The sequence below is a fragment of the Mustela lutreola genome, chromosome 4 (assembly GCF_030435805.1).
Source record: "Mustela lutreola isolate mMusLut2 chromosome 4, mMusLut2.pri, whole genome shotgun sequence".
NCBI lineage: Eukaryota > Metazoa > Chordata > Mammalia > Carnivora > Mustelidae > Mustela > Mustela lutreola.
In genome coordinates this window covers 18,337,092-18,349,864 of record NC_081293.1, presented here as the reverse complement: position 1 = coordinate 18,349,864, position 12,773 = coordinate 18,337,092, and the positions used below count along the sequence as shown (strand labels likewise).

General features: G+C 40.6%; 1 long non-coding RNA gene across 1 annotated transcript in view; it reads left to right on the top strand.

Moving 5' to 3' along the window:
• LOC131830692 (uncharacterized) overlaps positions 1-6,083 on the top strand; it is an 85,709-nt gene extending 79,626 nt beyond the window's left edge. The window contains exons 13-15 of the long non-coding RNA XR_009353304.1: positions 2,471-2,575; positions 3,756-3,865; positions 5,399-6,083. This is a non-coding gene — a long non-coding RNA (uncharacterized LOC131830692). The remainder of the gene's footprint in view (positions 1-2,470; positions 2,576-3,755; positions 3,866-5,398) is intronic.
• The last annotated feature ends 6,690 nt before the right edge of the window (positions 6,084-12,773 follow it).

Genomic DNA, 12,773 nt, shown 5'->3' with positions numbered 1-12,773 from the left:
TAATACATAAATGCTCTGAAATCATTTTGAGAAACACTGTATGCCACTTATAATATTTTGTAGTTGGAGGCTCTTCACTTTCACAGGAAACCCTGCCTCGGTCTCAAAGATGAGACTTTCATTAAAGAACCTTTATTAAAGATGACTGGGAAGTCAATTTCCAGGACAGAGCCTGCAGAGGGGAACCCCTTTGTCCCTAATTGTGTAGATGTGAACTCTACTGTGTTTAGTTTTGCTATGGGCTATAAGCATGTTTCTTTAAGAAGAAGTAGGGAGGGGAAGAATACCCAAAGGCTCCAATAAGTGACTAAACCAGGAAAACTGTAAAATCAGAGTATTAAGTCACAGTGACACTGCTGGGGCCTGGAAGCAGCAGTCTATAAATTCATACCTGGAACTGAACTGAGATGGGTTAAAAGCAATGATGTGATTTCATCTGTGGAGGGAGTATGTAGTGTTCAAGACTCCTGTAATAAAAAGTCTCTCTGCAGAACTCAAAATCATCCCAAGGGCAGGCATGGGGCCTTGTAGGTTTCTCAAAGTTATTCAGTGGACCTTGGCTGGTTCCTTTGTTTCAGAGAATGAAAGTATGTCAAGGGAAAAGAACAGAAATTTCCCAATGATGCCAAGAGCATGAGAAAGGCCTTGGGGTTAAAAGTATAGCATTTGAAGATACCTATTTCTGGGTATATCCAGAAATATACCCAATATTTCTACATGCTTACCAAGTGTTAGTTGATTATTTTATTGTTCTTCTCACCCCTACAAATGTAAGTTCCACAAGGAGGGGGATGCGAGGTGTTTTATACACTGCTATATCAAAATTCTGAGCTTTTATACAAAGCCCAGAACATGTTAACACTGAATATATTTATGCTGAATGAATAAATGAATGTATGAATAGGGTCGCTCTTTGTGTTAAATGAGCCCACTTTAAGTGTCTAGTAAAGTGCCTGCCACATACTAATGTCCAATAAATGGTGGCCTAACCTTTTGCCCTACTTATCTCTTCTCCTTTTTGGAAAGGGACACAGATTCCTGGCTAAATACTTTGGGAGAAGATCTCTATTTGCACTGCTTAACAGTGGCTGAATTCTCTGATCAAAAATGAAGACAGGGACCCAACATTTTCTTAGAATTTCTTTTTCCAAAAATATTTATTTATTTATTTTAGAGAGAGAGTGAGGGGCGGGGCAGAGGGAGAGAAACAGACTCCTGCTCAGACAGGAACCTATGGTGGGGCTCCTTCTTAGCACCCTGGGATCACGACGTGAGCCGAAACCATGAGTCGGACGCCTAACTGATGGAGCCACCGAGGCACCCCAGGGACCCAACATTTTCTATGTATCACCTAGGGAAATACATTTTCCCATTTCTTTTGAATCTCACATCTTTTTCTTATCCACACACTCTGCTCGGCCTTGCCTTTCACTTCTGCTCTGACGCTGGATCCTGCCAAGAATCACTTGCTTTTTCTCTTCTCTTCCAAGTCCTAACTCCGGAAGGGCCCATCTCAATCGTTGCCTCCCCGGTGAGGTCCTCCCTGCCATATCCCTCTCCCGAAGCTTCTCTCTTAGTTTGTTTTATTGACACATGTTCAGTACAAAGCATACATTCCTGGGGCCTTTCAGGGAAAATCAGCACAAACTATGAGAATTGAGGTCTGACCTACTTGGAATGGAGAACCTTCTATTGACCAACACTTGCTGAATTCCTACACAATGTGCTGCTCAGTGCAAGGTGCTAGAATAGAGACAGACAATACGTTAGGAACAACTCTGGGAAGACCAAGTACAGAACTTAGCTGCTCTGGGTTTGGCTTAAAAAAAGAGAGAACTCCAAATCCTAGAGGCTTAGCCTTTAATTAACTGAATCTGTGCATTCTGTTCTCTACTGCAAAAGCTTTAGTGATGCACTAGTCCAGACAGATTGTGAAATTTCTTCACATACATGCCAAGGAGCTTCTGCCACCTGGTGTGCTAAGAAGACATTGCAGTGTGATGGGAAATAGGGATTTCTTAACTTCACCTTGTGAACACGATGAATTTTCTAATACAGTAATAGTAGTCAATTTTTCTTTTTAAAGCTGTGTAAAGTTTTCAGTAGAAATATTACATAGAACCCCAATACATAAAATAGACTAAAAGTGAGTTGCTCCTGATAGTGTATGTTCCAGGAGAGGTTGGAGGTCTCAGAACCCTGCCTTTTGACCTTCCTTCTTTTTCCTCCAAAACATTGTTGATGCCTTTTTATACAACCCAGAGCTCATGATCCATAATGGAGAATCCAAGACAAAAAAAAAAAAAAAAAAAGTGTGGGGGGGTCAGGTGTAGTTTCTTTTAAATTTGTTTTTGTTTCTTTGTTTTTTAGATGAGCTTTACAATCCCTTTAGGGAAGAAGGACTCACATTGACTGAATTCTTCGTTTATGCCCAGTCTTTTACATGTCTTACTTCATGATGTATTCACAGCCTTACCCTGTGAAGGAGGCTCTGATACACCCATTTCATTGATGAAGTAACCGAGCCAGAGACTCAGGATTTTACCCATGGCTACCCAAGCTGTAATGAGTTGAGGTAAGATTCAAACCCCGGACTTCCTGACTTCAACATCAAAACTTGTCTGCCCCCATCAATTCCCACTTCAAAATTGTGTGCCTCGGGCAATGGGCAGTGGCAAAGCTATTAACAAGAATGAGGAGGACAGAGAATGTCTTTAAGATCACAACCATTCCTAGTGGTCTCTTTTGTTCCCTAAAGGCCCTCTTATGACCCTTTTGTGCCAAATCTGAAGACCAATTTGTTTGGTAAAGAACAAGTCCGGGGCCATACATGCAGGGTATGAGTGGGACACTGGCAGGGGGAGAAAGATGGAAAGAGAGGTTCTAGAACTGTCCAGGTCATTAGATCTGTGCCAAAAGACATTACACTTCCCACCTCAGAACTCTCGGTCATAAGATTGACTCCGGTGAGAGTCTCATGTCTTTGGGAAAAAAGTGGATCTTTTGCCTTTACCAGAGTCTAAAGGCTTGTATGTGTACCACAGATGAGAAGTCTGGAAAATAACCCTCCTATGGGAGCTGGTCATCTGTGGAAGGTGAACAGAGGATGCAAAGCCCGGCTCTGTACAGTTTCTGCTCTCCAGACTCGAATCTGCCAAGTGCGGAATCTGTTCTCTGATAGGTGCCCTGAGGAATGGCACCAATCGGGGTCTCCAGTAATGCAATCACATTTAATCAGCATTTAATGAGGCTATAAGCAGCCTCAGCTTACCTCTGTTGCAGAGAGGCAACTACACATAAACCTCAATTACTCAGACATTTAAAAATCAATTTCAAATAAAACGTCCAGGTGATGGAACTGAAGGGATTAGAAGGACCAGGATGTGTGCACAGGCCTGGCAGGTCTTGTCAGCGCAATTGAGGCAGACAGCTCCCATAATGTAATAAAGGTGGCCAATCTTGTGCCCCTAGGGGTTAAGGGGAATAGGTCTTATCTCTCCACTTCCCCCAAAGCAGAGAAAGATTCCGACAACAGAAAGAGAACACAACAGTGATGTCTGGACACTCAAGCTGGTTGGAAATGTTAGCTTTGTCTCATTTTATAGTTGTGAAGAGGAAATGTAGCCTCAGGCTACCATTCAAAGCCCTCATCCCAACCTGGCCTCCATCTGTACCACCAAAATCAGATATATTGCTATTTCTATAGATCTTGACTTTTTTTTTTTTTTTTTTTTTTTTTTTTTTTTTTTTGCTAGCCATACGTACTTACCAACCCCAACAACAGGCTGGTAATTTAACTCAAGACATTTTTACTGAACATGTACTAAGTGGCAGGCACCATGCTGAGCAACATGGGGATCCAAAGGTAAGGAAATTATAATCTCTGCTTCAGTTTACAGGGTAGAAGAAATGAGGCCAATTCCATATTAGATCAGGGTTTACAGTCCTGTGAAACCAAATCACTTGCATCTCTAAGGCATGGCTGGCTTTCTCACCTCTGAGCCTTAGCCAATGTGGAGAAGAGGTGCCCTTCCTTTGATTCTATGAGCACAAGGTACTTACTCTAATAACTTCCTTTATAAATTTTGTTTGCTCATGCTAATAGGAGTCAAACGTCTATTACTTTCACCTGAAGAAACAGGTTATATACAGGATAATGCCATTAATAATAATAATAAGAAGAAGAATTTAATGAATAAATATTAAGCAGTAAGTATTGTGCTAAATACTTGACTTGCACTATCTTTTTTACCACCAAAAAATACCCAGTGAGATGGGTCTTGCTATTACCTTAGTTTCCCCATTTTTGTAGGTTAACATACCTTACAAGGTTGTTGTGTGCATTAAATGAGGTACTGGTTCTCCAGTATTACCATCCCCGTCTTGAGACTTAGCACCCTCTCCATTCACATTGTATTTGAAGGTGTCCCTTGGAGTTGCCGAATTAGAACTTCCCACACATTAAAAACATGACTCATGCAAAATAGAATGAACATGGATCAAACATCTCTTCAACTTAATATTAGTGAGGGGATCCTTGAGATGGCAAATCTGGCTCAAAGGATAAATTTTTTTTTTTAAAGATTTTATTTATTTATTTGACAGACAGAGATCACAAGTAGGCAAAGAGGTAGGCAGAGAGAGAGAGAGAGAGGAGGAAGCAGGCTCCCTGCCGAGTACAGAGCCTGATGCGGGACTGGATCCCGGGACCCTGAGATCATGACCTGAGCCGACGGCAGAGGCTTTAACTCACTGAGCCACCCAGGCGTCCCTCAAAGGAGAATTTAAGGAAAGGAATTTATATAGTCAGTAGGTCAAGGGGAATACAGAAATGAATTTGTTGGAATGTTCTAAACTGGTTAATATCTTACAGAGCAATAAAGCTATAGCCTTCTGGTTATGCTTTCTAACTTGTAGAAATCAACCAGTAGATACGTAACTTTTAAATATCTGGGGTCTAATTAAATAGTAAATGGCAAATTCAAACATAAGTACATTACCCCAGGCCAGGGAGCCAGCAAATTTTCCAAAGTGTGTTGGGATGTGTTTTGGGATGTGTGCACACATCCCAAAGGACCAGACACTAATTATTTTTGGCTTTCCAGGTCATATGGTTTCTTATGAAGCTCCTCAATTCTGAGATTGAAGGATAGAAACTTTAGATTATACATAAGCAAGTGGATGTGGTTTTTCCAAAAAAAAAAAAAAAAAAAAAAAAAATCTTTATTTACAAAAACATGTGGCTGTGGGTGATAGTTTGCCCATTCCTATCTTAGATTAAATAATACTTGGGTGAGCCAGTTAATGCATAAGGGTAACATTAACATTGACAGGGTATGAAATTATCTTACTGCTGTATCTCTATCTTTAAGTCTATTTTTTTTTTTTTTTTTTACAGCACTAAAATGTGAATGGGGCCTCCTGGATTTGCCGATGCAATGTTCCTGCCGCCACCGCCGGCCCCCAATTCCCTCACCCTTGCCATGTATGTGGTTAACAGTGGAAACTTCATGTTTATTCAGAGACACCATTCTCTCCCTGCCTGCCTTCATTATTATTGACTAGATCACAGCTAATACTTGACCCAAACTCCAATTTGAAATGGCTCAAATTTGCTGGTTGCTTTCTTCAGTGGAAGAGACAGAAACTCGGGCTGATGAAGGAAGTCGTTTTCTACCATTTGACCTGGAAAGCAGTGGAACTGAGGTCAGAAGGAATCCACTCACTGCCTTTCTGTGCCTCAGTTTTACTAACCACACCATGGGACGGAGTGCCCCAAGCAGGACCTGGGTGTGTAAAGGACACAGCTTGATACACAGCATGTGCCTTGTGAAAATTACTTCTCTTATTTTGAAGATTCCTCTTTCACAAGTGACTCCAGTGCCAAATGGCTTTCCCCTAATACAGGAATTATGCCGATACCACAGCTCTGTCTCCTCTTTGCTTGAGCTCCATGCCCTCTCTTTTCTACACTGATGTTTTATTTCACTGGTGGCATCTAACCTTTGAATTTTACTCAACGGCTTCTAGTAATCTCATGCTTTATAGTTAAAGAGCCAAGCTGACTTCTTTATTTTCTTCTGTGAGTGAGGAAGAGTTGGGGGCAGACAGGATCTAGTGCTGGTTGGGCTGTAGTGTGGCTGAGTGCTTTATTTTTTATTTTTTGAAGATTTTATTTATTTATTTGACAGAGAGAGACAGCAAGAGAGGGAACACAAGCAGGGGGGGTGGGAGAGGGAGGCTTCCCGCTGAGCAGAGAGCCTGATGCGGAACTCGATCCCAGGACCCTGGGATCATGACCTGAGCCAAAGGCAGCCACTTAACGACTGAGCCACCCAGGTGCCCCAGCTGAGTGCTTTAAATAGATCATCTTTCATGCTCACAACCGTCCATTTCTAGGGGACACTGTTATCCGTATTTATAGATGAGGCTCACAGAACTTTAAATCACCATACCAAGACTTGTCATCCTGAAAAGAGTTGGAGGGCTGGATTCCAACCCAGGCCTAAATGATTCCAAACATAATAAATGCTTTTATCTACCGCAATGCACTTTCATCAAAGTACTTTTCATTTAGCTGCTATTTTGCCTTTTAGCTATCTCTCTTATTCTGGCAAAACTAATCTTCTGTGGCCTGAAATGAAGGGAACAAACAAACACTGTTCAGCACTGAAAGTCAAACAAGAAGCTTTTAACATGATGTCTTCAAATACCTCAGCAACTCGTATTCCAGTTTTCATGTTTGAGCGTAAGTCAACATCAGTGTCTCCATCATAGATGTCTCACTGCATGGATATGCTCACTGGTAATCTTACAGGGCTCCAGAGAAATTTCACCACTGAGTGTGACAAAATTTGGAGGCCAGACTCAGTTAAATACAGGGTGCACAGCCAGATCATCCTAGAAAGTTTATGTCTGTCCAAATGCAGCCATAGCCTTTCAGAGAACACATTTCTATGTGGGTTCATGAGAGTATGAGCTATAATTGACACAACATTGTATTAGCTAAGTGTACAGCAAAATGATTTTGTAGATGTATATGTTGCAAAATGATTACCACTCTACATTTGGTTAACATCCATCATCTCACATAGTTACAAATGTTTGTGTTGTAATGGAAACTTTTAATATCTACTCTTTTAGCAATTTTCAATTATACCTATATATTGTTAACTACCTACATATTTTTAAAGAATCATGGTAGCTTGAAATCAAAGTCCCTCTTCTCTCCCTTTGCATAACTAGGACATGAATCTCAAGAATGTAGCCCAACTATACAGGAGTAAACAGAGATTAATTATGGTAGCTCTGCTAGAACTTAACATCTTCTCAAAAGTGTCAAGGTTGGTGGCATCAGTCCACAAAGACTGTTTCTGCCACAGGATCTTAATGGTGCCCAACCTCCCTTATTTGTTTGTCTTCCCTCACCCCCCAATTTCTGACCTTAGTTCTGTTGTGAGCTATCCAATATCCAATCTAGGGGATTTTTGTTACTTAAATTAGCCTAATTTGTCTTCCACAGCTAGCACCATGGTACCCACCAACAGGCCTGGCCTTCTTCAAAGGAGATTTCCCCAGAATAGGCGGTTAGAGTTCCCACTTAAGTGGAAGAAAAAGACATAAAGCCTCAGAACTCAATTTATTTAGAACCTTAGCACTAAAGGTTTACGTTGGCTATTATCCGAATTTTCACTAATCTACTAATCTGAGATAGATGTGCATGTAGGATTCAAGACAAGGACTTCCCTCCTGTAATCAAAAGATAAATTTCAATAATCTCATATCAAAGCCCAAGTTATTTCTTTCATAGAAATAGAAGATACACAAAATAAATCAGGTCAAATTTCTGCTCTTGTGGTCATTAAATAAGGAAGCAAAAACCAAGTTATGTAGGGCTTGCATTTGTTCCAGCATGTCCTAGATGATATGTAAAATGCATGAATATAAAGTGATGAGGGAAACTGCTATTTGCCTGCCCTATTGCATTCATCCTTCAGCTCTGCATAGTGAGGTAAATCCTATTACACTCATTTTTCAGTGGAGGAAAGAGGATCACACAGACAAAACAACTTACTCAGCCACAGAGCTGGTAACTGTAGCCAGGATGAAAAGTGACTCCAGAATCTATGGACAGTCCACTCTACCATCTTTGGAGAACCTGAAGCCATTGTAGCTGGTGAATTCATTCACAGATGAGACCATTCTGGCCAAAAAGAAAAGAATCTACTTTTTTCAAATAACGCAGATGCATCATAGGGATGGTTTTAATTAAATTAGACTTCATTTCAAAAGAGTTCTTTTAGTGGGTATACAGACTGCCTATCACATAGTAGGTGGTAAAAGAAATATTGACTTGGATTCAGTAACTTCTGACTGGTGAAGAGGGAAAACAGTCACAGACACAGAAATAAATTAATTTGGGCATTTGTGTGGTATTTTCCACGCTTTTCAGTTTGTTTTGCTGCTTGGCAAAAATAAAAGTCCAAATTCTTTCTGGGCTGTTTCATAATTGATAGATGAACTTGGTCTAATTGTTGATCCATAGAGAATGGCTGGAAATACCAATACCCTTGGGGTGAAATTTCCCAACTTTTGTTGTGGAAATATTTAGTCAACTAATGATCTCCTCTATCCTCTGCAGTTAGATTTGGCAGGAACTGCGCCCTTTGCTCTTAAAGCAATGTGAAAATAATCTTCAAAGGAGATAAATACCTGTATGAAGCTTCCAAAAAGCTGGAACAAGGATGGCAAAATATGGAGAAGGGAATTTAGATTCCTTGCTAAAAGAATAATGAAAAGACAACCTATAAATGCAAGAGTGGGCATCTATGATTTGAGTGAATTAAGCAGAAAGAAAAAGCACATCCAGGGACCCAAAGGACTGGTTGGAAACTTTTAAAACATGGTTTCTACCAAGGAAGGTCTAAGTAGCCTGAATAAATTTTTATATGAGGCTGGTCTCATTGATGGCTACAGTTACTATCTCCATAGGATATATTGGAAATCTAATTGAGGAGAACACAAAGATGTGAAGACAGTCTGTTACCTTCATGGAGCTCACTGGAAAAAACTCAACCTGTTCCTTCTGTGTTTGTTTTAGCTAATATTTACTTAGCATTGGCTATGCAACAAACACAAATCTTAAAAACATGACAAATATCCCAATATATCTCACAATTGTATGAGAATATTGTTATATATTTCTCCTTTCAGAAAGCAGATGTATAGCAAAGTTAGACAACACATACACATACAGTGGGCTAGTGGAAGATCTAAGCCTCCAACCCAACTCCTCTGACTCTGAAGTCAATGACGTGCTTTTACATTATTTACTGTAATGCCAGTTTATACAAGAGACAAACTCAGATCATGAATAACATCATTGTCTGAGGTCTGGTGAATAGTGAGAATTAATATTTAGAGTATGAAAATTACAGTTGTTATAAGGTGTGTGTGTGTGTGTGTGTGTGTGTGTGTGTGTGTTGGGTGTGTTCCCTGAGGGATTGCTTTAAACTCTGGGATAGTGGATTAAGGAGGGAAAACATGGGTCAAGAAAGGCTTTATGGATTCTTGGCCATAAATTTGATCCTTAAAATATAGATCAAAAGAGAGTATCTGGTAAAGAGAAAAAGCCTGGAAAGAAAGTTGTGCTCTAGGAGTTCAGAAAGATAAAGGCCATACAGGCTGTACTAATGAGGAATAGATATCTCATACTCAAATAATTTAACTCTCAGTTGCCAGAATCCAAATCCACCACTTTAGAGAGATTCCTTTTATACATCAGGGGATTTTGGTCTTCATGCATTACCAAGAACAATGTCCTATTAAGCATCAGAACTCATGGGAGGGGTGTTAATCTAAGCAATTTGTTCTCAACTGTAAAATTAGGGTCCTGCAGGGAAGAGAGGACGCAGTAGAACACTCGACTGTGTTACAAATGTATGAACAAAGTTAGGAGGAACCAGCAACCAACCCAAGTTGGTTAAGCACCCCTGGGTTAATAACAAGGACGTCTCCAAGTCCCCTCTTTCCTTACCCCTGGGGGAATGGAGGAGGGTATCATTCTTGGACACTGGAGAGAGCTGTAGCTACAGTGAAGGTTGCCAGTATGGAAGAACGCTCCCTGCCAGGAGTCAAGTGGCCTTTGGAAGAGGGTCCATGGCCAGCAGAGAAAGAGATGAGAACAAATGCAATAACTTCCCTTTTCTCCAGGCAAGATTCTGATACTGTCTCCACTGGCTAGAAGATAAAGAAACAGAGGAGAAGCAGATCAAAAAGATCTTCCCAGGGCACAAAGTAGAATGGGAAGGATGGAGAAACAATCTGGAAAGGAAAGCCAGCATTAAGAGTTACAGTGGTAAAATGTAACAGAAGTAATTTATCGCTAATTACATTTAAAGTAATGCAACATGCAAATTATTTCTCTTTGTACATTCAAGAAGATTCAACATTATCCCTGCAGTAGCTTTCTCTTAATTACCTGCATTTAGATTTTTGTCTATGCTTGTGAGAGAAAAGGGAGGAGTTATCACTGGCTGGGGGCTGGGAATTATACATGCCCCTTTAGATCTTCAGCAGGTATGTCTGGCTTGTGAGTGGCATCCATCACGTGTGTTGTGTGGGAAAATGCGGAGTATCATTGCTTCGAGTCACCTCTACAATGGGAACTGGTACTTAATCAGACCCCCTCCCAGGCATTAGTGATGGAGGAGGGGAGGGAGAGCCATGAAGTTGGGGAGTGTGTGATCAGAACACTGGGAAGGGGGAAAGAGAAGAAGCGATAAAGATAAAAATGCAACAAGGTTAATATGTGCATGGAGCTAACCCTTGGTTAATAAGACTCCTGCCTCTTGACCTAGGAACATAAAGCCAGTTGTAATGGGAGGAAATGAGCATTATGCCTTATGCTTTTTCTCTGTTTTTTTTTTTTTTTTTTAAGATTTTATTTATTTATTTGACAGGCAGAGATCACAAGTAGGCAGAGAGGCAGGCAGAGAGAGGAAGAGAAGCAGGTTCCCTGCTGAGCAGAGAGCCTGATGTGGGGCTCAATCCCAGAACCCTGGGATCATGACCTGAGCCGAAGGCAGAGGCTTTAACCCACTGAGCCACCCAGGCGCCCAGGTGCCCCCTTTTTTCTGTTTTTGAGTAGAAGATAGCCTCTCTCTCTCTCTCTCCCCCTACCTTCTCTCTCTCTCTTTCTCGCTCTCTCTCTCTCTCTCACACACACACACACACACACACACACACACACGAGTAGATTTTTAAAGTAGGACAGCAATGCACCGAACTTGCCATTATCATTAGTGGAAGATAGGGAAAGGGTTGTTTGAAGAATGATTCTCTCCCTTATCTCAGAGTCAGCCTGTTATGCAGAGGGCATGCTGAGTGGGGGTGGCAGAAATCTCCCTCTGGGCTCTGAGAACATATGTTCTCCAGGGAATCTGAGAGACGGAGTCCCAAAAGTACTGTGTTCATGCTCATAATTATCTCCTTCCCTATTAAGAAATTGGCTCTCATAGACTACTACCGGCTGGATATTGAGTATCTTCTTGAGGCAATTTTGAAAGAGTCTCTCTCTTTCTCTGCACACACATGCACCCACTGCTATACATGGCAGTAGGCATAATGAAATTTGAAAACCGAACTGAAGCACATGTTGGTAAATTACATAACACAGACATATCCTTGGCAAGACTTGAAAAAAATGCTAGATTTTCCATAGAAACAAACAACTCCATAATAACAGAACTGAAAAAGAAAACAAAAACAAAAACAAACGGAAACTTCAAATCTGTCTCAGTTACATGGTAAGTCCACTAAAATTTTTGTAAGAAGCTGTTACCAAAATCCTAAAAATCCACTCTGAATTCCAATGATCTACTTTCCATTCCAAGTTGTTACTTACTGGTGCAGCATTTCTATTATCTTTGTTGAGCAATGGCTTAGAGATGAATAAGAAATTTAGAATCCAGTATTTGAATTCAGCAGGCTGTTTCCAGTAAGTAATTTGAAACCCCAGGAAATGCCAAAAACATAATTACTAATCCAAATAGCCTTTTGTATCTGCATAAATAAAAATGGAGATCAAACTCTGGTTAATAGAGATCATTTCCTATCATGCTCATATTTTTAATGTGTGACATGGACTGTAACAAAGGCTTTTTACCATTATATTGTCACTGTCTTGAAACACCCAAGAAGAGAGATGATTGACTTGAATTTGACTAGCAAGGTAGATAGTCTTTCTCTGCAAATACATGCCTAAGACTTGGGAACACACTGGAGACTGTTGGAAGAGTATCTCCCTGACGATTCCTAAGGTTTTCATTCAAACACCAGTGCTTTCAGAAGGCACTCTTGATAGGAAAGAAACTAGAGTGTTCATCAAGACCCAAAGGAGTGGGGAGGTACAAGGATTCTTGCTTTATCTCTTACTTGAACTAATGATGTGATGACAACCAATTCTGATCCACTCACTCTTGATTTCCTCAGGGTAGGGGTGATTTTGTTCCCTCCAGATAACTTGTAAAGTTCTTGAAAGAATCAGGAAAACTGAACTGTACTTCAAAATCTCAGGGACCACTGAAAGGGCTGTGGGTCAAAGGAGTCTGATTCTGCAAATACAGTGTGTGTGAACCAAATCTGGCTCTACACCTTTCCCAACAATGCCAACTGTCTCTAAGAACCCAAACGCAGAACTTGAGTCTGCTTTGCCTTTTTATCCTCTTTTTAAAAGAACTCAGTTATCAAGTCCATATCACTACATTCAGCAG